The following is a 23,585-nucleotide window of genomic DNA, read 5'->3' as shown; positions in this document are numbered from 1 at the left end:
AAGGTTTTCCAACAAAATATTATACGGAGTTGTCCCTACTCCATGTATGTTAAGGCTAAGATTTTCTTTCATTTTAGCATGGTATCATAATTACACAAGTTTGATAATGAGGCATAAAGAAAAATTCGTATCCCTGAATTTACGTATATTTTGCTAGTCTCGCAAATTACTTATATTTTCCTAGTTTTGTAAGTTACCATATTCTTCTTATCGGGACTGCATATTCAGTTAAGTATTTCCTTCTTCCGATAAAAAAGAGCAGAGAGTTTACATATATATAGTATTAAAAATATTTTCATTACCATCGAGCTATAATAGTTGGGAAGGCCTCTATTGGGCAACCTTTGATCAGATGGTAAGTTATATACCGAGCCTGTTGTGGCCAAGAGCTTATGAGCGAGCTCAGTTGGTCGAGATACAGAGCCTAGTATGGCCAAGCACTTATGAGCGAGCCTACTATGGCAGAGCAGATATATATGTATACCGAGCCTTCTAGGGCTGGACAACTATTTTACTCACTATATCGAGAGAATTGAGCCGGTATCAACATATGAGCATATCATTAGATTTCCTTTGACTCCCATTTGTTTTCAATTATTATATTATCAGTTCAGTTTCAGCTTCAGTATATTGCCTTACATACTCAGTACATTATTTTGTACTGACGTCCCTTTTTGGGGGCGCTGCATTTCATGCATGCAGGTTCGGACATACAGACGAGTAGACCTTCTCAGTAGGTGTATGCCCGAGTTCAGCTTTATCGGTAAGCTCCCCATCTTTCGGAGTTGCTGGGTCTAGTAGTTTGGAGTACATCTTGTGCATATATGTAGATAGGTTAAGGGTAGGTCGGGGCCCTGTTCCAATCACAGTACATCATTCAGTAGAGGCTTGTAGATATATCATATCAGTTAGTGCAGTATGTTGGGCTTGTAGGCCCTGTACGTATATTTTATTGGCTTATCAGTTGTAGTAATTATGACGGCCTTGCCGGCCCAGCTTTATGTTGACGTTTAGTCAACGTTAGTCTTTATTCAGAGTCTTTTAGTCACCAGTGGTATGCAAGGATAGATGAGACACTGGGTGCCGGTCTCGCCCCTAGGCTCGGGGCTTGACAGGAAACCATCTAAAAATTTTAACCTAATGGACGTTGGGGCAGATTACTTCATTGTTAAATTCACCAAGGAGGAAAATGTGGCCAAAGTTCTCAGTAATAGGCTTTGGTTTATTAATGACTTCTACCTGTTAGTTTAGAAATGGGAACCTCACTTTGTAGCCAGTGAAGCCCAATAACTAAAGTCTGCAGTATGGATTTGTCTCCCTCAACTCCCCACTGAATTTTATGGCTCTACCATATTACAAAAGATTGGTAATAAAATAGACAAATTACTTAAAATTGATTCATGTACCTCCTCTACCTTAAGAGGTCGTTATGCTAGACTCTGTGTGGAGGTCTCAATAGAATCGCCAGTTAAACCATATGTATACATTGAAAATTACAAGCAACAGATACAATATGAAGGAGAAAATTTCCTATGTAAAAATTATGGTAGTCTAGGACACAACCAATCACAATGCCTGGTCGCTCTCTAAAATACCACTTCCCAAAGGCCACAGGTAAATCAGATCACTAATACTCAGCAAGTAGTCTGTCACAAACATATAACAAGGAATCCAAATCGATTAGGTGACTCTCACGTTCAACAAGAAAAGGCAGGCAGGCTCAAAGGCAATCCCAATAGCAAAGGCATCCAATTCAGGTAAAAGTTCAAAGCTCAATGATCCATCCCTAGGTATGTTCTTTATTTCTCATAAATCTAGTTCTCAAAAGTTTAAATATATGGCAAAAAATGTAGTTGTTTCCCCATCCCCTGACACAAAGGCCAGTTATTCATCTAAAAATAAAACCAATATTAAAACGTCTTCCACAAATATTGGCATTAAATCTGCCAATTCTTTTGAGATGTTAGAAAATGAGCCCATGGTTTTCGAAACTAGCTCAAAAAATCCACCCAAAAACCCCAACACCCACTGCATGCAAAGCTCATTACACGTGGATGAGGTTGAGGAGGCATTGGTTTCTCCACCCCAATCATTAGATGAACCTTCCACAAAAACAAAAACATAGAATACCCGACTACCCCTATGTTAAAAGAAATAACTAGTACCAATTTACCCTCTAATCACAACCAAGCCCTCCCTCCTAACACGTCCAAATTGCACATGGACTTGCATGCAAAGGTAGATTGCCAAATGGCTGAACCCTCAAAGCACTTGGCATAATCCAAATCCAACCTAGATATTATTTATTCCCACACGCCAAGTTATGAATCCATTTTACAAACTATAAATCTAGTAGAGATCATTAAACCTACTCACCCTAATACTACCACTAATATATTATCTCAATTCCAAGAAGAAGATGCCAAGACTTCCGTTACCAACAAAGAGAAGATTCTGCCTTGTCCACATTCCAAACCACCACAGAATAGCAATGACGGACAATCTTCTTCCTATGCCACCCCACAACTCAAATTAACCACTGTTCTTCACATCTCCTCCACAACCTCAAAACTACCAACCAACCTCTTGGTTGGAAGCAAGCATTCTGGGCCATGCAATAACATTCAACATCCAGATCAATGGCCAAGAGATGGACATGATAATTCAAAATACTCGTTACCTAGCCCAACTAATATCTGAAGGCATGCACTTAACAATGGACAATTACACAAATCAAGCCTGGATCAACAGTATTCTTCACCCCCTAGCTCCCCATATGAACCACATACTGATCCAAGCCATGCAGGAGCAATGGAACCTTCCACAAACTCCCAACCAATTTATTCACCTCCCAGTGAACCTACCATTCTTTCCATCGGAGGAGAGCATCAACACCAATCCTATCTTCATGCCTTGGAATCATCAAGCACTTCAAGAACCAAACAATCTTCCAAATGTAGCACCAGTAAACCTGGAACCCAACCAAGTCAATGTGCCAGAACCAAACGAGAACCCACCACAACCTCTAGTAGAGGAAGAACAAGAACACCTTCAACAAGGTACTCAACTGAGTGTGGAATTTTCAAGTCTAAACGAGGTAAAAATGCTTCTCTTCCCAGAACTACGGAGCAAGAAATACATTCTCAGCTTCCCGAGCACCATGTACTAATGCTTAATGCACATTCGCCCTCCACAAGATCCCACAATAGAAAAACAAGCCATAATTTTAGTTCCATCAAGGAGGAGGAGCCACAACTCAGTAGAGAGGGAGTCCAGTGTCAGTCATCACCAAGCACCAATGATGAATAGAGAAACTACTATAATATTTTGGAACCTTAGAGCTACTAACAACGATGACTTCCGTCACAATTTTAGAGATTTGATTGATACTCATAGACCATGCATGGTAGCACTCCTTGAAACTAGGATGATGATGCATGCACCACTCCTAAATGAGTTCAACTTCTCTGAGCTTATTGAAGTTCCAGCAGAAGGCCAAGCTGGAGGCATGGCCATTCTCTACAATCATAATATAGTCACTGTTGAACACTTCACGAAAAATGGCCAAGAAATTCATGCCCTATTTCAGGTTCGTCCTTTTAATTTTAGTTGGCTATTTACTGTAATTTACACTAGCACAAAAATCCTCTATCGTAATCTTATGTGGGATAACATAAAATCAATTTCAAATACCTCTAAAGGTCCTTGGTTATTAGGAGGAGATCTTAATGACATCATTAGTAGTAACGAAAAAGTAGGAGGCCAGCCTATGAATTTATCTAGAGCTTCAAAACTATGGAAAAATATTTAAAGTTGTAAATTAATTGATCCGGGATTCAAATGAAGCAGATTGACTTGGTCAAATAATAGGAAAAGGAAAGGGCTTATTATGGAAAGACTAGATCGTGTTCTAGTTAACGAAGATTGGCTAAATAAATTTTCTAATGTCACTAATACCCACCTTCCAAAAACTCACTCAGACCACAAACCTATTTTAGTAAAATTAAACACCTTCCACCCCTCTAACAATAAGGTTTTTCGCCTAAAAAATATATGGTGTACTCATCCTGATTTTAGTAACTTAATTGCCAACCAATGAAAGAATAAAAATCTTTTGAAAGCCAGTGAATCCTTCACTAAGTTTATTAATGTCTCGGGTAAGGAAAATTTTGGTAACATTAATAGGAATAAAAATAAAATTTTAGCTAGACTAAAAGGTATTCAAAATTTTCCGCATTACACCCATAGTTCCTTTTTACAAAATTTAGAAGAAGACCTCATCAAAGATTATACCAATATTCTTAAATTGGAAGAAGACTATTGGAGGATAAGATCTCGTATTAACTAGCTAAACGAGGGTGACGCCAACAGTAGGTTCTTTCAAATATCTGCATCAAATAGGAGGCGTCAAAATCATGTTAGTTTCTTCAAAAATAGTAATGGTGAGTGGATGGACAATCATCAAGAAATCCTACAACATACTTTGGACCATTTTACCTCCTTTTTCACCACTAACCATAATGTTACAAATTGGTCTAACATATTTCAAAGTCATACAGTTTTTGATAACACTGATCTTTCATGCTTAGACAATCCCCTTCTTGATTGTGATATTAATATTGCTATTTTTTTCCTTTAAACCACTTAAATCGCCCGGGCCAGATGGTTTTCACCCTTTTTTTATCAAAAATATTGTAATATTTTAGGTAATTCTGTTAGGAACTTTTGTCATAAGATTTTTAATAATAATTCTATCCCCCCAGAAATTAATTCAACCTACATCTGCTTAATCCCTAAATTTCCTAATGCCAATAATCTCAACAATTTTCGTCTCATTAGTCTTTACAGTACCATCTATAAGGTTATTATAAAAATAATTGCAAATAGGCTTAAACCTCTAATGGACAGTATCATAAGCCCTGCCCAAGCTAGCTTCATCAAGAACAGACGAGCTAGTGACAATGCAATCATTGTTCAGGAGCTTATTCACCAATGCAGGAAAATGAATGGGATTAATGGTAAAATGTTAATTAAGATAGACCTTGAAAAAGCTTTCGATATGTTAGAATGGTCCTTTATATATAGGACACTTCTATATTTTAAATTCCACCAAAAATCACTAAATTAATTATGTCTTGTATCACCTCAACATCAACTGCTGTCCTAGTTAATGGCGCTGCAACTAATTTCTTTCACCCAAGTCGGGGTATCAGGCAAGGTGATCCAATGTCCCTCTATTTTTTCATCCTATGCATGAAAATGTTATCAAGATTCATCAACTACCAAGTAGATATTAGATCATGGGATCCCATTACCCTAGGGCATAACTGTCCCCCTATCCCACCCCTTTTTTGTGGATGATCTAGTTCTTATTGGCAATGCTAACAACAAAACTGCCTCATCCATTTCTAATTCTCTTAAGCAATTCTACGAAATATCCGAGCAATCCATTAACTACACCAAGTCCAGAGTAATCTTTTCTAAGAATTGCAAGAATCCAACTCATTCCAGTATCTCCCTATTACTAGGTATAAAGTCTTAGAACTCATTTGGTAAATATCTAGGCTTTCCCATTAATGATAGTAACCCAAAACACAAAGACTATCAATTTATTATTGACAATAAGAGATCAAAACTTTCCAAACGGAAATGTGACAATTTAAACCTGGTTGGTAGGGCAACTCTAATTTCTTCAACTCTTTCTAGCCAACCAGCTTATTACATGCAATATACAATGTTACATTCAAAGACTCTTAAGCAAATTGACCAAATTCAAAATAATTTCCTTTGGGGTACAACTGATCAAAAAAATAAGTTTCATCTTGCCAATTGGAATTTAGTTACTACTAAAAAATCAAACGGAGGTTTAGGATTAAAAAATGCTAAAACAAAGAATTTATCCTTATTAGCCAGCCTGGCATGGAGATTGGCCAATAATACCACCAACTTATGGGCTCTTACTATGCTCCGTAGATATTCTCAAAAACCTAGTGAAAAGGGATCCTTTATTTAGAAAAATATTATCAAAGGATGGGAAATTTGCCAAAAAGGTATGTCCTGGTCCATTCACTCCTCTTTTTCCCTAAACTTATGGGAAAACAAATGGATCCCAAACTTTAACAATCTTAGAAGCTATGTGATTGGATTCATCTCTTAAGATAAGGGACATAAGATTGGGAAATAATTGGAATCTTAATAATCTATCGTTGGAGATTTCGTAGGAGATTAAAAGTAATATTATATCCATTAACTTCCTAGGTGACTGTAATAGCGACTCTCTAATTTGGGACAAAAATGGTAATGGGGGTTTTTACTACTAAATCGTGTTATGAAATAATTGAGGGCATCACCCCTTCGTCTCTTGATTTCAATTGGATATGGACCTTGCACTGCCCCAATAAAATCAAATTCTTCCTGTGATTTTGTAATTTACCTTGCCGTAGTTATCTATCTCGTATAGGTATTAGCATTGATGAGCAGTGCACAATTTGTCGTAAGGAGCCAGAAACTATCACACATTTTCATTACATGCCCGTTGGTCTAACCTCTTTGGAAGGAATTAGGTGTTGATGTAAGTAATTTTCATATAAACAACCAAAATTGGCTCATGTACCTCAAGGAGAAAAACCTACACCTACCCAACAAACTCCTTACCTGAAGCTCTTTGTTTCCTTTCTTAATTTGGAATATTTGGTTATCTAGAAACGACAACAATGTAAATAACACATCCGTGCCTATCTCCTTAAAAAGGATTTCCAACCAGTCCATTGAGTTTAACTTACTTACTGATCGTGAATCCAACTGGGATAAAAAATTAACATATCAATTAGTTGGATTAAACCACCTACTGGCTGGTATAAATTAAATATAGATGGAGCTTTTGACAAGGCTAAAGCATCTGGTGGTATAGGAGGAATAATTAAAAACCATCACGGGGACTGAATGATAGGGTATGCTTCAAAAATCACTCCAAAAACTCCAATTCACGCAGAGTTAATGGCTCTCTACCAGGGACTTATCATTGCAAAGAAAAGGAAGCTTATTCCTTTGGAGATAGAGACTGATGCCACTCAGTTAATTTCATTCATCAACGATGGATGCAAAGCTTATGACACTATTATTAATTCATATAGGTTGCTTCTGGCTCAAATGGACTAAATGGTGCTACATCACAACTTCAGGCAGGGGAATGAAGTCACCCACAACCTAGCAATACATGCAAAAGTCTTACCAGCTTTCAATAAAATAGACGTTTGGTTGTTTCCTTCACCTTTTGTTTTGGCCAGGATGCTGGCAGATAAGGGTGGTTGTGTTGTAGAAACCTTGCTATGTTTGGTAATCCGCATGCTATGTATGGATTATCAGCTACTGATCCTCATGATCAGACTTCTATGTTGTATTAGCTAGTTTAATATTATGAAATAAAAATCTTTTGCGTAAAAAAAAAGGTTGGAATAATAGTCCATTAATCTCTTATAATATTAGATTGCGTGAATTTGATGTGCAATTGTTAAGATATTTGGACTTGATATGTATAATGATAGTTGGTAATCAATCTAGATATATATATAAATAAATTAACATATTGTCACGACTCCAAATACCCTTCATAGGATGTCGTGATGACACCTAGTCTCTAAGATTAGGTAAGCCTAACAACATGCAGAAACATTAAATTAAAGCTTAAAATTTCAAATCTCCAATAATTTCATAAATAAAATCTGTAAACTCAAAACAGACAACTCCCAAAACCTAGTGAGTTATAAGTCACAAACTCTAAATACAGTGCTGAACATGGTCCGAATTCCACCCGAGGCCCCCCAGACCTTAACCAAATATACCAACAAGTTCTAAAATATCATATGAATACGCTCGAAGCATCAAATCACATCAAACAATACTAGAATCACAAATCGCGCATCGATTCAAGCCTAAGAACTTGTGAACTTCCAAATTCCGAAACCAACGCTCGATTCATATCAAAACAACTCCGATTAACCCCAAATTTTGTACACAAGTCATAAATGACATTACAAACGTATTCTAATTTCCGCAATTGGGATCCGACCCTGATATCAAGAAAGTCCACTCCCGTTCAAACTTCCCAAATTCCTCTAATTTTCAACTTTCGCCAAATCACGCCGAAACGACTTATGGACCTCCAAATCAACATCCGGACACACTCCTAAGACCTAAATTACAATATGGAGCTATTGGAACCATCAAAACTCTATTCTGGAGTCATCTTCACACATCAAATTGCGGTCAACTCCTACGACTTAACCTTCCAACTTAGGAACTATGTGTCCCATTTCACTCTAAAACTCACCCGAAATCAAAACCAAACACCCCAGCAAATCACGTAACCATAATATAATGTAGAGGAAGCATAAATTAGGGGATCGGGGCTAAAATACTCAAACGACCGTCCGAGTCGTTACATCTTCCCCCTCCTAAAACAAATGTTCATCGTCGAACGAGTATAGAGACATACCTGAAGTGGTGAAAAGATGAGGATAATAGCTATGCATATCATGCTCGGTCTCCCAAGTCACCTCTTCGGCTGGCTGACCCCTCTACTGAAGCGATGTACTTTGACCTCAACTTTCGTACCTGTCTGTCCAAAATGGCTACCGGCTCCTTAACATAAGATAGATCCTTGTCCAACTGGACTGAGTTGAAGTCTAACACATTAGACAGATCGCCGTGATACTTATGGAGCATAAAAACATGGAATACAAGATGAATTGCAGCTAGACTAGGTGGTAATACAAGTCTGTAGGCCACCTCTCCAATCTTCTCAAGAATCTCAAAATGTCCGATATACCTAGGGGTTATCTTGCCCTTCTTCTCGAACCTCATAACACCCTTCATGGGCAAAACCTAGAGAATTACCCTCTCCCCAACCATGAATGCAATGTCGCGAACCTTCCAATTCACATAACTCTTCTGTCTAGATTGGGCTGTACGAAGTCGATCTTGAATCAATTTAACCTTTTCCAAAGCATCCTGAACCAAGTCTTTACCCAATAGCCTAGCCCCGCTTAGCTTAAACCAACCCTTCGGAGACTGACACCGTATACCATACAAAGTGTTATACGGGGCCATCTGAATGCTCAATTGGTAGTTGTTATTGTAGATAAACTCCGCAAGCAGCAAGAACTGATTCCAAGAATCCCCAAACTCCACCACACATATATGAAGCATATTCTGTAATATCTGAATAGTGCGCTCGGACTGTCCATCCGTCTGAGGGTTAGATATTATGCTCAACTCAACCCGTGCACCTAACTCATGTTGTATGACTCTCCAGAAGCGTGATGTAAACTACGTACCTCAATTAGAGATGACGGATACCGGCACGCCATGAAGCCTGACAATCTCACGGATATAAACTCGAGCCAGTTACTCATAAAAATAAGTATTCGCCACTGGAATGAAACGAGCCGACTTGGTCAACCTATCCATAATCACCCAAACTATATCAAACTTCCTCCGAGTCCATGGAAGCCCAACAGCTAAAATCCATAGTATTCTGCTCCCACTTCCACTCCGGAATCTCTAGCTTCTGAAGCAATCCACCTGGCCGCTGATGCTCATACTTCACATGTTGATAATTTAGGCACCAAGCTACATACTCCACTATGTCCTTATTCATCCTCCTCCACCAATAATGCTGCCTCAGGTTCTGATACATCTTCGTGACACCTGGATAAATGGAGTACCGCGAACTGTGAGCCTTCTAGAGAATCAACTCACGCAGATTATCTACATCAGGCACACATAGCTTGCCCTACATCCGTAATACACCTCATCTCCAATAGCAACCTCCTTGACATTGCCATACTAAACTGTGTCCTTAAGGACAAGCAGATAGAGGTCGTCATACTGACGCTCTCTGATACGATCATGAAGAGAAGACCGAGAAACCACACAAGCCAAAACTCAACGCTGCTCAGAAATATCCAATCTAACAAACTGATTGGCCAAGGCCTGAACATCTAATGCTAATGGTCTCTCCGCTGCCTTTAGATATGCTAAATAGCCCAAGCTCTCTGCCTTACGACTCAAGGCATTGGCCACTACATAGGCCTTCCCGGGATGATATAAAATGGTGATATCATAGTCCTTAAGCAACTCTAACCACCTCCGCTAACGCAAGTTAAGATCCTTCTGTTTGAACAGATGTTGTAGACTCCGGTGGTCGGTGTAGATCTCACAAGCAACACCATATAAATAGTGCCGCCAAATCTTCAAGGCATGAACAATAGCTGCTAACTCAAGGTCGTGGATATGATAGTTCTTCTCATGCACCTTCAACTGTCTAAATGTGTAGGCAATCACCCTATCGTCCTACATAAATACTATGCCGAGACCAATACGCAACACATCACAAAACACCTTATAAGACCCCGATCCTGTCGGCAATACCAACACTGGGGCTGTAGTCAAAGCAGTCTTGAGCTTTTGAAAGCTTTTCTCACACTCCTCAGTCCACCTGAACGGAGCACCCTTCTAAGTCAATCTGGTCATAGGTGCAATAATAGATGAGAAACCCTTCACAAATCGACGGTAATACCCCGCCAAATCAAGAAAACTCTAAATCTCTGTAGCTGAAGACGACATGGGCCAACTCTGCACTACTTCAATCTTCTTTGGATCTACTTGATCCCCTCACTTGACACTACATGACCCAAATATTCTACTGAATCAAGCCAGAATTTACACTTTGAAAATTTTGCATATAACTTCTTTTTTCTCAAGGTATGAAGAACGGTCCTCAAGTGTTGCTCATGATTCTCCGGGCTCCGGGAGTATACCAGAATGTCATCTATAAACACAATGATGAAAGAATCAAGATATGGATGAAATACATTGTTCATCAAGTGCATGAATGTTGCTGGGGTATTGGTCAGCCCAAATGACATCATAAGGAACTCATAATGACCATACCAAGTCCTGAAGGCAGTCTTCAGGATATCTGGCTCCCGAATCTTAAACTAATGATAGCCTAAACGCAAGTCAATCTTGACTGTAACCTTTTTCAACTAGCCATAATCAATAACATACGCTTAGAACCATCCTTCTTCTTTACAAACAAGACTTGAGCACCCAAGGTGACATATTGAGCCGAATGAAGCCCTTATTAAGCAATTCTTGCAACTTCTCCTTTAATTCTTTCAAGTCTACTGGGGACATACGATATGGTGGAATAAAAATGGACTGAGTGCCAAGTAACAAATCATGCCAAAATCGACATCCCTATCGGTCAGCATGCCCGGAAGATCCACAAAAAATACATCTGGATAATCCCTCACTACCGGAACTGACTACACGGTAGGAGTATCAACATTGACATCCCTCACGAAGGCTAGATAAGCATTACACCCCTTGTCAACCATACGTTAAGCCTTTAGAAATGAGATAACCCTGCTAAGAACATAATCTAAAGAACCTCTCCACTCTAACCATGGTAATCTTGGCATCGTCAGAGTCACGGTCTTGGCGTGACAATCAAGAATAACATGATAGGGCAACAATAGTCCATGCCCAAAATAATATTAAAATCTACCATACTAAGTAACAATAAATCGGCTCTGGTCCCAAAACCACCAAGAACAACTAAACACGACTGATACACACGATCAACAATAATAGAATCTCCCACATGTGTAGACACATAGACAAGAGAACTCAAAGAATCACAGGATACACCCAAATATGGAGCAAAGTAAGATGACACATAGGAATAAGTGGAACTTGTATCAAATAAGACTGATGCATCTCTACGATAGACATGAATAATACATGTGATGACTGAGTTGGACGTAACTACCTCCATCCTAGCAAAAAGAGCATAATATCTTGTCTGGCCTCCCCTTCTAGGGAAACCTCTACCTGCCCCACCTCCACCTCGAGCTGGTTGTGTAGGTAGAGTGGAAACTGGTGCGGTAACCATGGCCTGAGGGCCCGGTGGGACACGCGAAGCCTTAGTAGTCTATAGAGGTGCACCATTCCCGAGTCTGGGCAATCACTCACCATATGACGAATGTCACTACACTCAAATAGGCTCTCAGAGGATGTGGCTGTTGTGGCAAGCCCGGGCTTGATCGGCGGAACTGACCATCGAAAGCACCCCGTGCAGGAGGGTGCACTAGACAATGGCGGTACATAATAGGGAGCATGGGGCCTCAGAGTGGCCGGGAAGCCATTGGAAGCTAGAAGTGCTGAATGAACAGAGCGACTCATATAGCCCCTACCATGACGAGCTATAACTGTGGCACGGGTACCACTATATGTGCCAGAATCTCGAGGCCTCTTAGCCTCCCTCTCCTAAATATCCCGGGTCCACATACCCTCCAATCTCCTAGTGATCCGCACTACCTACTAGTATGCGATGTCCATCTCTAACTCTCGGGCCATGCTAAATATGATACTGGGGTTGAATCCCTTGATCAATCGATGGAATCGCTCTCTAATAGTAGCAACCAAGGCTGGTGCATCCCTAGACAAATCACTGAACTAGACCGCATACTCCGATACAGTCATAGAACCCTAGCGCAACTGCTCAAACTTTGTGCGCCCTGCATATGTGAGACTCTGGGGAACAACTCCCTCAAGAACATATCTGAGAACTGAGCCCAAGTGAGTGAAGTTGCCTCGGCCAGACTACCCAACTCATATGTTCACCACCACTGATAAGCCGCTCCCTTAAGCTGGAACGTAGTGAAAGCAACTCCACTAAACTCCACAATACCCATAGTACAGAGGATTTGATGAAACTCCTTAAGAAAACCCTAGGCATACTCTAACACCAAGCCGCTAAAATAAGGAGGGTGGTACTTTTTGTGCCTCTCAAGCCTGAGCTGCGCCCCCTCAGAAACTGCAACCCTGACCTCGGACTGAACTAGGCGACCAGCTATACTGGTATGACCTCTGGGACCTGGTCAACCTGAACCCGTTGGTCTGGGGTACGGGCGGCACAAGTTTGTGCTCTTCCCCCGGCCTGAGCTGTATCAGGAGTAAGTAAGATCAGCCGCACCTGAGCTAAAGTACCGAACATGCTCAATTGGGCTAGAGTCTCCTGGAGTGCTGGTGCAGTAACAGGCATCTCAGGTGCCTATTCTCTAACTGGAGCTACTAGTGGCTCCTCTGCAATAGCCTATGTAGTTCTCTGGCTGCACCCCGTGGATGTCCTCGGCCTATACCCTGACCTCGGCCTCTCACGTCTCTAGTAGGGGGAGCGAGTGTCTAGTCATATGATCTAGCTGTACGTATCGTCACCATCTGTGAGAGAATAGAAAGACAAAAATTCAGAATTTTGAAGTCAACAATTTCGCACGATAAGGAATCAAAGAAGTGAAGATTTTCCTAATAGTTCCATAGCCTCCCGAAGATAAGTACGGACATCTCCGTCCCGATCTGTGAGACTCTACTAAACCTACTTGTGACTCATAACACCTATGAACCTAGAGCTCTGATACCAACTTATCACGACCCCAAAGTTCCTTCGTAGGATGTCGTGACAACACCTAGTCTCTAAGACTATGTAATCCTAACAATATGCGTAAACATTAAATTAAAGCTTAAAATTTCAAAACTCCAATAATTTCATAAATAAAATCTAAAAACTCAAAACGTACAACTCCCAAAACCTGGTGAGATATAAGTCACAAGCTCCAAATACAGTGCTGAACATGGTCTGAATTCCACCCGAGGCCCCCGGGACCTCAACCAAACATATCAACAAGTCCTAAAATATCAAACAAACACGCTCGAAGCATCAAATCACATCAAAAAACACTAGAATCATGAATCGCGCATCGATTCAAGCCTAAGAGCTTATGAACTTCCAAATTTTGAAACCAAACCGATTCATACCAAACTAACTCCTATTGACCCCAAAATCACACAAGTCATAATTGACATTACAGACCTATTTCAAATTCTGGAATCGATTTCCGACCTCGATATCAAGAAAGTCCACTCCTGGTCAAACACCTTAAATTCCTCCAAGTTCCACTTTCACCAAATCACGCTGAAATGACCTATCGACCTCCAAATCAACATTCGGACGTGATCCTAAGACCAAATCACGATAAAGAGCTATTGGAACCATCAAAACTCTAATCCGGAGTTGTCTTCACACAAGTTAAACTACGGTCAACTCCTACAACTTAACCTTCCAACTTAGGGACTATGTGTCCAATTTCACTCTAAAACTTACCCGAAATCAAAACCAAACACCCCAACAAATCACATGACCACAATATAATGTAGAGGAAGCATAAAATTAGGAGATCAGGGCTAAAATACTCAAAACGACCGACCAGATCGTTACACATATTTTGTTATAGTATCATATACTATTCTATTCAAGTAAAATATATAATTTATATAAAAAAGTATATAGTTCTGTAAAATCGATATGCTGTTATATACTCCCTTTGTTTCAATTTAAATGATACATTTTCCTTATTAGTCTGTTCCAAAAGAATGACATATTTCTATAATTGGAAATAATTAAAATTTAGACTCTTCATTTTACCCATTTTACCCTTAATGAGAAGCTTTTATAACCACACAAATATCATGGACCCACAAAACTTTTACCCCTTAAGCTTTTAAGTCCACAAGTTTCAAAAGTATTTTTTTCTTAAAGTCCGTGATGGGTCAAACTACCTCATCTAAATTGAAATGGAGGGAGTATAATTTACGTACATAGAAACATAATACAACAACAACATACCTAGTATAGTCTCACAAATAGATTCTGGGGAGGGTAGTGTGTACACTGACCTTATCCTTAAGTAGTAACAAACAGTACGTTGCATCTTCATGTTATCAATTCTTTTCGTATACGACGTTGCATATGTGAGAGATAATTTGGATGATGACTCTGGCTTATCTTTGATAACCTCTATGATGAAGTCCTTCAATCTTTCAACGGTAATCAGACCTTCAGCGTGGACTTGGATCTCCTCGGTTATCGTTGCTTGCTTTTGGAGGAGTCTCCTTTCTCTTGTGACCTTTGAATATGTAAAGGTGTTTGTGTGGATTCTCCTTCTACTATGCTATCTAATTTATTTGATAACTTGGAAAGTTTAACATCTTGATCTTGCACGTGCATTGACAAGCCTCCAACTACTTTCGTCAAATTTGCACGTTGTTCTTCTACGGTAGAAACTTTAATAACCATTGTTTGCATGATCACCGTAGGGGATGAATAATGATATGGATCATTATTGGGATAGCTCTTAGAGGTCTCATTAATGGATACTAGAGTAGATCCAACACTCAAGTAATCATCATCGACTTACATTAAAGGTTTCTTGGACTTAGATAAACAAAGTTGGGCAACAAACTTTTCGATCCTTTTGGCGATGTCATTCCCTTTTCGGGTCATGCTTGTACCGGATCATTCTCCTTTTAAGGATGTGGCGAGCGTAAAACAAAATACAAAATTGATGTTCTCTAGCCAAATATAGTATAGTTTAATTATCGTCTCCATAGGGATTGGATTTAAACAATGCTCAAGTAATTTCTAGCTTAATGCTATTTAGGATGATTAACACTTTGGTTGGGATGATTAATAACAAATATTAACTATGAAACTAAACAATTAACAATTGATCACAGAGAGACAAGAGTTGAGAAACACCGAAATATCAATGGGAGAAATAAGGGTCATGACAGGATAGGTGCAAGATTGCTATTTAGGATCTAACTCTAGTTCAATTCATTCTAAATTTCTAATGATTCTCACGAATTCACTCGATGATTATTTTAAACGTGTAGTTAAGATTCCTCTCTCGATTAAATCTTAACTCTAGCACTGTGAACATATGCAAGCATGCGTTAATGGATTAGTTTTCAGAAAAATACCTCTCGAATATTCTCCTAACTTGATTTAATCAATAATTTAACAAGCTCTTTTGATTACTTAAAAAGAAAACCAAACAATATAATGCAAATATAATCATCAAAATATTCCTCTTTCAATTAAATAAACTGGTGAATAAAGTTGCAATCAATTCAAAGCTTCATAAATAAATTCAAGCAAAGTACTAGAGTTAAAATCCACAAATATTAATCAAAACACTATATCCATCAAACCCTAAGGTAAACTACTCCATATTCATGGAGAAATTCATCAAAAATAAAATTGAATAATAAGAAAACATGAATTCAATCCAAACTCGGGTGTTGAGTTGAGGAAATAATGATGAATCCTTGTTCTTTGAGTCTCCAATGCTCTTCCAATCTTCCATAGGTCAAAAGTCCTTCAAAAACGTATTTCTAGTGTATTTATACCAAGTAGGAATGAACCCGGACGAAACTACCCTCTTTGAGCCGAAGTGGAAAAACCTGCAAATTTTTTACACTTCATGCTTCGCACCATGCATTGCACTATGCATCACATTAGTGTAATTTACTCAGTTGCAAACTCTCTAAACTCTGCTTGTTTGATAGAATTTTGTACTAATGTGTTTCACTATGCCACGCACTCTGTATCGCATTAGTGTATTTTTCTGTCAGACCCAAAAACTCCAAGTCTCTGAACTTCTCAAACTTCTGACGAACTTTTGTACTAATGTGACGCTTAATGTCACACCTTATGCGACACATTAGTACATTTCGCTCCAGCCCATGTGCTTTCTTCCAGCTTTCGTATGCAACACCGGTCCACGAGCCTCGGATGCGATCCCGGTTTAATTCTTTAGCTTATAGTCAGACTTCCAAGCTCCAAATTATTCAATTTAGCTCCAATTTATCTTTTTAACTTGGAGCCATTTCCTGAAAGGCATAAAACATGTAATAAATATAAATCTCCATCATTTAAGCTTGAGCACACGTAAAATACATTAATTAGAGTGTAAACTATGGCTAAAATACGGGTTTCTAGCCTGCAATCAATACCCCACACTTAGATTATTGCTCGTCCTAGAGAAATCAAACTACACTTCACACAGAGACGACCTTTTCATCAAATAACTTCCCTAACCCATCATGCCAATAATATTAAAGCAAATTAAGCAACATACCGTAACATTCTAGCCTCAAGACTCAACTCACAAGCATCACATATTTTTCAGAACCTGCTCACTTATTCTAGCACAAAGGCCAAATACATTACCTTTCCTTCGCAAATCATGTACCCACACATATACATTGGAGAGTAGTCCCACACTCAATAAAATTCAATAACAAATAGGAACTCAAGATAGAAAGAATTCACCTCACTCTCAGAAATAAAATTCATATGCCATAGAAGATGTACCATAGGCTTGTCCGTAGTGTAATACTCTACTAATTGAGCTTATTTAGTCAAAGATCAAGTAGGAACGGGTAGGATACAATTTGAATAATAGTGACTACACCTCCTTAAGCACTTTAATATATATAGTTCACAATTTAAAACCCTACGCCAGCCTTCACATCAAATTAGCACCAATCTCCCAATTTCTTAAAGCACAAACAAAGTAAGATTTACCATTAGCGAGGAATAATTTTCTTTATAATATATACACATCAACTTTTTTTCTTTCTAAGTTCTGGATTTTTTTTTCAATTCCCTACAAGCAAATCTTTACAATTTTTTATATAATGCATCTTTCTCCTTTTCTATAGTTCCACTCAAAACTCTAACCATACCTCCACTTAGTTTTTAACAAGCTCATCAATATTCCAAGTGCTCATGAGAGGTAAAGTTTCAAATAAATGGTCAATTCAACAAACGCGCCAGGCTTGTAGTGTGATTGCCAAAGAGAATAGGATTACTTGCTCAAAGGACCTAACTAAGATACATATTAATTAAGTGGGTAAAATCTGGCTTAACAAAGAAACGCCTCTATCACATCCTAGACTGAACAAGACTGCTATTTTGCTTTGCAAACACACATGACAAGTTCTAAACATTAACTGAATCAACGAAAACCTCACACAGGCATTGGCACATAACTCACTTTGGATCGGATATATCCCAACTCTCTAGTCAAAGGAGTTAAACAAAATCAAGATCAAACAAATTAAAGCACTTATATACGAGTCAAGAATTGAGCCTAGACGTCATGACTAAGGCACTCACCAGTCTCAAGGCAAATGCAGTCAAGGAAAATTGCTTCAAATTAGTACTATGACTCAAAATTCTTTATTCCTACAAAAAAATAACTACACCCGATTCAAGTAAAACCCTTGAAAAAAAATCGCGATACAAAAAAAAACCAATGGGGAATTGTTACACTACCTAAAAATAAAGAAAATAAAAGACATGTTTTTGGATTATTTTTTTGATTTTTTTATGTTTATGTTTCGACTTTAATTCCTTAAGTTCGAGGAGATTCATCACCGGAAAAAGTCTAATATTTTTTTTAATTTATTTATAAAAGAATGATGAAAAAACACAAATATAAGAAAAAGAAATACATATACATATTTACACCCCACCCCACACTTTAAATTATGGCATGTCCCCATGACACACAAGTAAAAAGTAAGAGGTAAAGAAAACTCTCCTGAATTTTTTTCGTTTTCGAGAACTTATGAACCTTACCCCTAATTCTGAATTCATTCCTCGTTTTCACTCTTTAGGATTATTTATGGAGCTCAATAGGCCAAATTCATCTGAAGATATATGCAAGACCCGCTCTTTTCTTTCTTTCTTGGCCTCTTTTTGAGCGATAAATTGTTCTTGTAGGATCATCCTCAACTTGTTCATGCATTCTTTTACAGGATCAATCCATGCATCTTCCTGCAAATCTCCAAAAATAAAATCCACATGATTAAGGCTAGAATAAGAAAACAAATAAGAAAGGTCATATGAATATTCCTCTGGTATGTCCAAGACCAATTATTTCTCATTCTTTTCTACTAAAGATTGTAAATATGGAAAGGTAAATGAGGGTTTGAACTCTTCTTTTATTGCTTCACAGTCAACCAAAGCCTCATCTTCAGTTATCTCAATTGAATCAGAGTGTTCTTGCAGAGTGGCATCTCTCTGGATGCTCACCCTCTTGGGTATGCTTATTCTCACAGGGTATCTCCTTCATATATTCACCATCACAACACAATGAGCTTTCTAAAAGTATATTTACTATTTGACTAACTTGCGTTGTTAGGTTCTTAATGGCTTCATCATTTTTTATAAATCTCTCTTCAAGTGATTCATGAACTTATACATAAACTCTCCTAAACTACTTCTCTTTTCTTGAGGTGGTTGTCCCACTTTGCTTTCGTTCCAGTCTTAATCAGAGTATTCGTTCCATCCAGAGTTAAGATTGTGGCCATGTGAAACCTCGTATCCGTAAAGAATTGAAACAAAGTGAGACTTTTCCAAAAGATAAACCATATGAAGAATACTTAGCTGCTTGAAATTCAACCCATACGTGATTTTTCCTACATTTAAAACAAATAGCAAACTTATGATAATTTTCAGCTGCTAACTTTGCAACCGTTTTCTTAGGTTGTTGTGCTCCATCTTCACAACATTTGAGCTTAACATCAGGACTATTTTCTTCAATCTTTGACAAGTGCTACAAAAAATCTTGAAAAAAAGTTAAAAAGAAAAAAAACTCTCGAATTAGCACCAAAAATGATTTTGAACACTATTGATTACCAATTCTCGGCAACGGTGCCAAAATTTCAAGAGTGCAAAACATAATAGGAAATTGATGCTCGCTAGCCCAAGATAGTATAATTTAATTATCGTCTCTACTTTGATTGGATTTAAATGATGCTTAAGTAATTTCTAGCTTAACGCTATTCATGATGATTAATACTTTGTTGGGATGGTTAATAACTAAAATTAACTATAAAACTAAAAACAATTAACAATTTGATCACAAAAGTGTTGGACAACACTGAAATATTATTGGGAGAAATAAGGGTCATGATAGGATAGGTGCAAGATAGCTATTTGGGATCTAACTCTAATTCAATTCACTCTAGAGTTCTAATGATTCTCACGAATTCACTCGATGATACTTCAAATGTGTAGTCAAGACTTCTCTCTTGATTAACGCTTAACTCTACGAGGTGAATTAATATAAGCACTTTAAACATATTCAAGCATGCGCTAATGGATTAGTAGTCAGGAAAATGTCTCTCAAATATTCTCCTAACTTGATTTAATCAACAATTCAACAAGCTCTTTCAATTACTTAAAAGAATTACTGAATTAAACCAAACAAAATAATGCAAATATAATCACCAAAATATTCCTCTTTCGATTAAATAAACTAGTGAATAAAGTTGCAATCAATTCAAAGCTCCAAAAACGAATTCAAGCAAAGAACTAGAGTTAAAATCCATAAATATCAATCAAAACATTATATCTGTCAAACCCTAAGGTAAACTACTCCATATTCATGGAGAAATTCATCACAAATTAAGGTGAATAATAAAAAAATATGAATTCAATTTAAACTCAAGTGTTGGGTTGAGGAAAGAATGATGAATCCTTGTGCTTTGAGACTCCAATGCTCTTCTAATATTCTGTAGGTCAAAAGTCCCTTCAGAAAATATGTTTCCAGTGTATTTATACCAAGTAGGAATGAAACCGGATGAAACTACCCTCTTTGAGTCGAAATGGGAAAACCTGCAAACATTTTACACATCATGCGTCGCACCATGTGTCGTACTATACATCACATTAGTGTAATTTACTCAGTTGCAAACTCTCTGAACTCTGCTTATCTAACAGACTATTGTACTAATGTGTCGCACTATGCAACGCGACCTGTGTCGCATTATTGTATTTTTCTGTTAGGCCTAAAACTCTAAGTCTTTGAACTTCTCAAACTTACGAACGTTTGTACTAATGTGACGCTTAATATCATGCCTTATGCTAGTACATTTTGCTCCAACCCATGCACTTTCTTCCAAATTTCGTATGCAACGCCGGTCCACGAGTGCTGGATACGATCCCGATTTAATTCTTTATCTTTTACTCCGGTTTCAAAGCTCCAAATTATTCGATTTAGCTCCAATTTATCTTTTTAACTCAGAATCATTTCCTGCAAGGCATAAAATATGTAATAAGTGCAAATCACCATCATTTAAGCTCAAACACACGTAAAATACAGTAATTAGAGTGTAAATTACGGCTAAAATACGGGGTTTTAGCCTACCAGTGAAGATCCAAAAATAGAGGTTGATGCGGACGACACTTGGAGTGTTTATTGTCCTAAAGAGTTTGTTTTGCCCTTTGTAACTGGCCTAAATCTTCCAAAGGTAACATCGAGTATGCTCTCCGCATCAGCATAGAACTTGGAATTAGCGGCCTTAGTGGAAGTTGATATGGAGTTGGTCTTCTGTGAAGCCATTTCGATATTCTTGAACTTTGGTGATTGAAAAGTTGAGATAAGAGGCAGAGATGGTCCACTAGGTGTGCCAATTTATTCGCAATAAATTTTCGAGATATGAATAATTAACAGTAATCACAAAATAAGAGAAAAATATTTTTATTAATCAATTGTGAGTAAATTTTTGTTTCTCCCTTGATTCATCTCTCCTGATTATCTCCGTGATTCGAGGACTGGAGCAGCGTGTTTCTCGAACGTGGGATGATGCAAACTTTCATGGGATGTATTTGATCTCCATAGAATTATGTCTATCCGGCCGCATCTTATTTTCTTTGTGAATATCCCATGAACTTATGGACTTTTCAAGATGATCTCAATTTTTGAGATGTTTTTTTAAGGGAATATGTAACCCTTTTTAATGGGAGTGACAAAGGGTTTCGGTAGAGTAGCCTCCAATTAATCCTAACAGACTCCTAAAATTTCAACAGTCATTTTATAGTCCTTTAATTTAGGATTTTGCTTGATTCATTAAAATTTCGATGTCTAAAAGGTGATTTGCTTTGCTTTTGTTGATAAATATCGTGCTGGAAATATCGATGATATTAAGAGCACTACTGGCTACACTTTCTCCTTGGCATCTGGTGTGTTTTCATGGAATTCGAGGAAGCAAGAAATATTGGCACTATTCATTGCAGAGGAAGAGTATGTTGCAGCAGCTATAGAAGCAAATCAGGCTATTTGGTTAAGAAAAATTCTGAAAAATCTAGGAATGGAACTACAAATTATAACTAAGATCAAGTGTGATATCAAATCAGCAATTGCAGTTGCAGAAAATCGAGTGCAGTATGGGAAACAAAGCATATCCTTGTCAAGTTTCATGCCAGACAAGTTGAGAAAACCTAGGAAATTAAGCTCATTCATTGTTGTTCTAAGGATCAAATTGCTGATATATTTACTAAAACTCTTCCCAAATTCAAATTGGAACTCTCGAGAGCAACTTGGAGTTATCAGCAAATATCTCAAGGAGGAGAGTTGAAGTTTTGAGATAGTTACTGTTATTTTATTTTTTAAATAAATTTAAAATTTAGTCCTTAAATTTAGTAGTTCAGTTCAGATGGAATTGGAGTTTGTTTAGTTGTTTAGTTGAGATAAAATAAGAGTCTAGTTTTTCGAAATTTTAGCTATTTATAATGATTTTTTTTGTATTTTCTTTCTTCTTTGTAGGTAGGAACAACACCTCCTCATAATAAATCTTTATATTTGTTTATCCTCAAAATTGGATAACAATTGAATTTGTAAGTAATTTTAAGGATATGTGGATTAACTTGACACAAGCGATAAATTATGTTGCAATTGAAATAAACAATGATAAAGTAAATTCAAACCATACGAATTGAACAGTTACAATCTTGAAAGGTCAGTCACACTCGAATTGGATGCATTTCGATCGATATCAAGATACAGAAAAATAAGAGCTTAAATAGAGAAATAATAATGTAATGCTTTGGACTGCATGTTACAATATGTCAAAAGAATTATCAGCCCCCCTTTATATAGTAGAGGGGTCCTACTTTAGGTACAATTCTATAAAAGATAAAAAATCTCTTAATTTGCTGATTGCCGGTTTCTTATTGATATGTGCCGAGATTCCCGCCGTAATATTCGACCGGTCATGAATATTTCGGTCTTCCGTTGGCTATGCTATTAATGTTTCTTCGATCTCGTTCTGGGCTACGGCCGATTCCGGGATCACGGACTCGATATCCTCGAAGGCGGGCATTCTCAACCCGGGTTCTGGCCTAGTGGGACTTGGGGTCGATCTTCAGTCCTTCATTGCCACGTTTCGAGCCTGACCTACCATGTCGTAGGCGATCTCGATTTCGACCATATCCAAATAGTCTCCTCATTTTTTGGAGAGTAGACAACGAGAAACGACATGATCTTCCAATTCTTACTTTGATATCCCGCGACAGAAACGATAAAACAAACAAAATGTCTCGTTAGTCAAGTCTTAATGGCATTAAATTCATGTCAGCCGCCGGTTGACAATTCATGGATCTGAACCGCCGCTGAAATATTGTAAATACCTCTTCTTTTGTTCGTTCCAACTTTACATCCAACCCTTCTACCCTTGTGCCTTAGAAATCTCAATACTTTCTTGCACTTATATCTGGTTTTTTGAGATCCTTTGTAAGAACTTTTATTCGTCTTCATCCCAAACCATCAAGTGTACTCCTTTAACTTCCTCTTTTTCCTCATTTTCCCTCTATTTCCAAATAAAAT

This window comes from Nicotiana tabacum, chromosome 8, assembly GCF_000715075.1.
Source record: "Nicotiana tabacum cultivar K326 chromosome 8, ASM71507v2, whole genome shotgun sequence".
In the NCBI taxonomy this organism is placed as follows: domain Eukaryota; kingdom Viridiplantae; phylum Streptophyta; class Magnoliopsida; order Solanales; family Solanaceae; genus Nicotiana; species Nicotiana tabacum.
The sequence above is the reverse complement of the archived record's forward strand: the minus strand, read 5'-3'. Positions refer to the sequence as shown.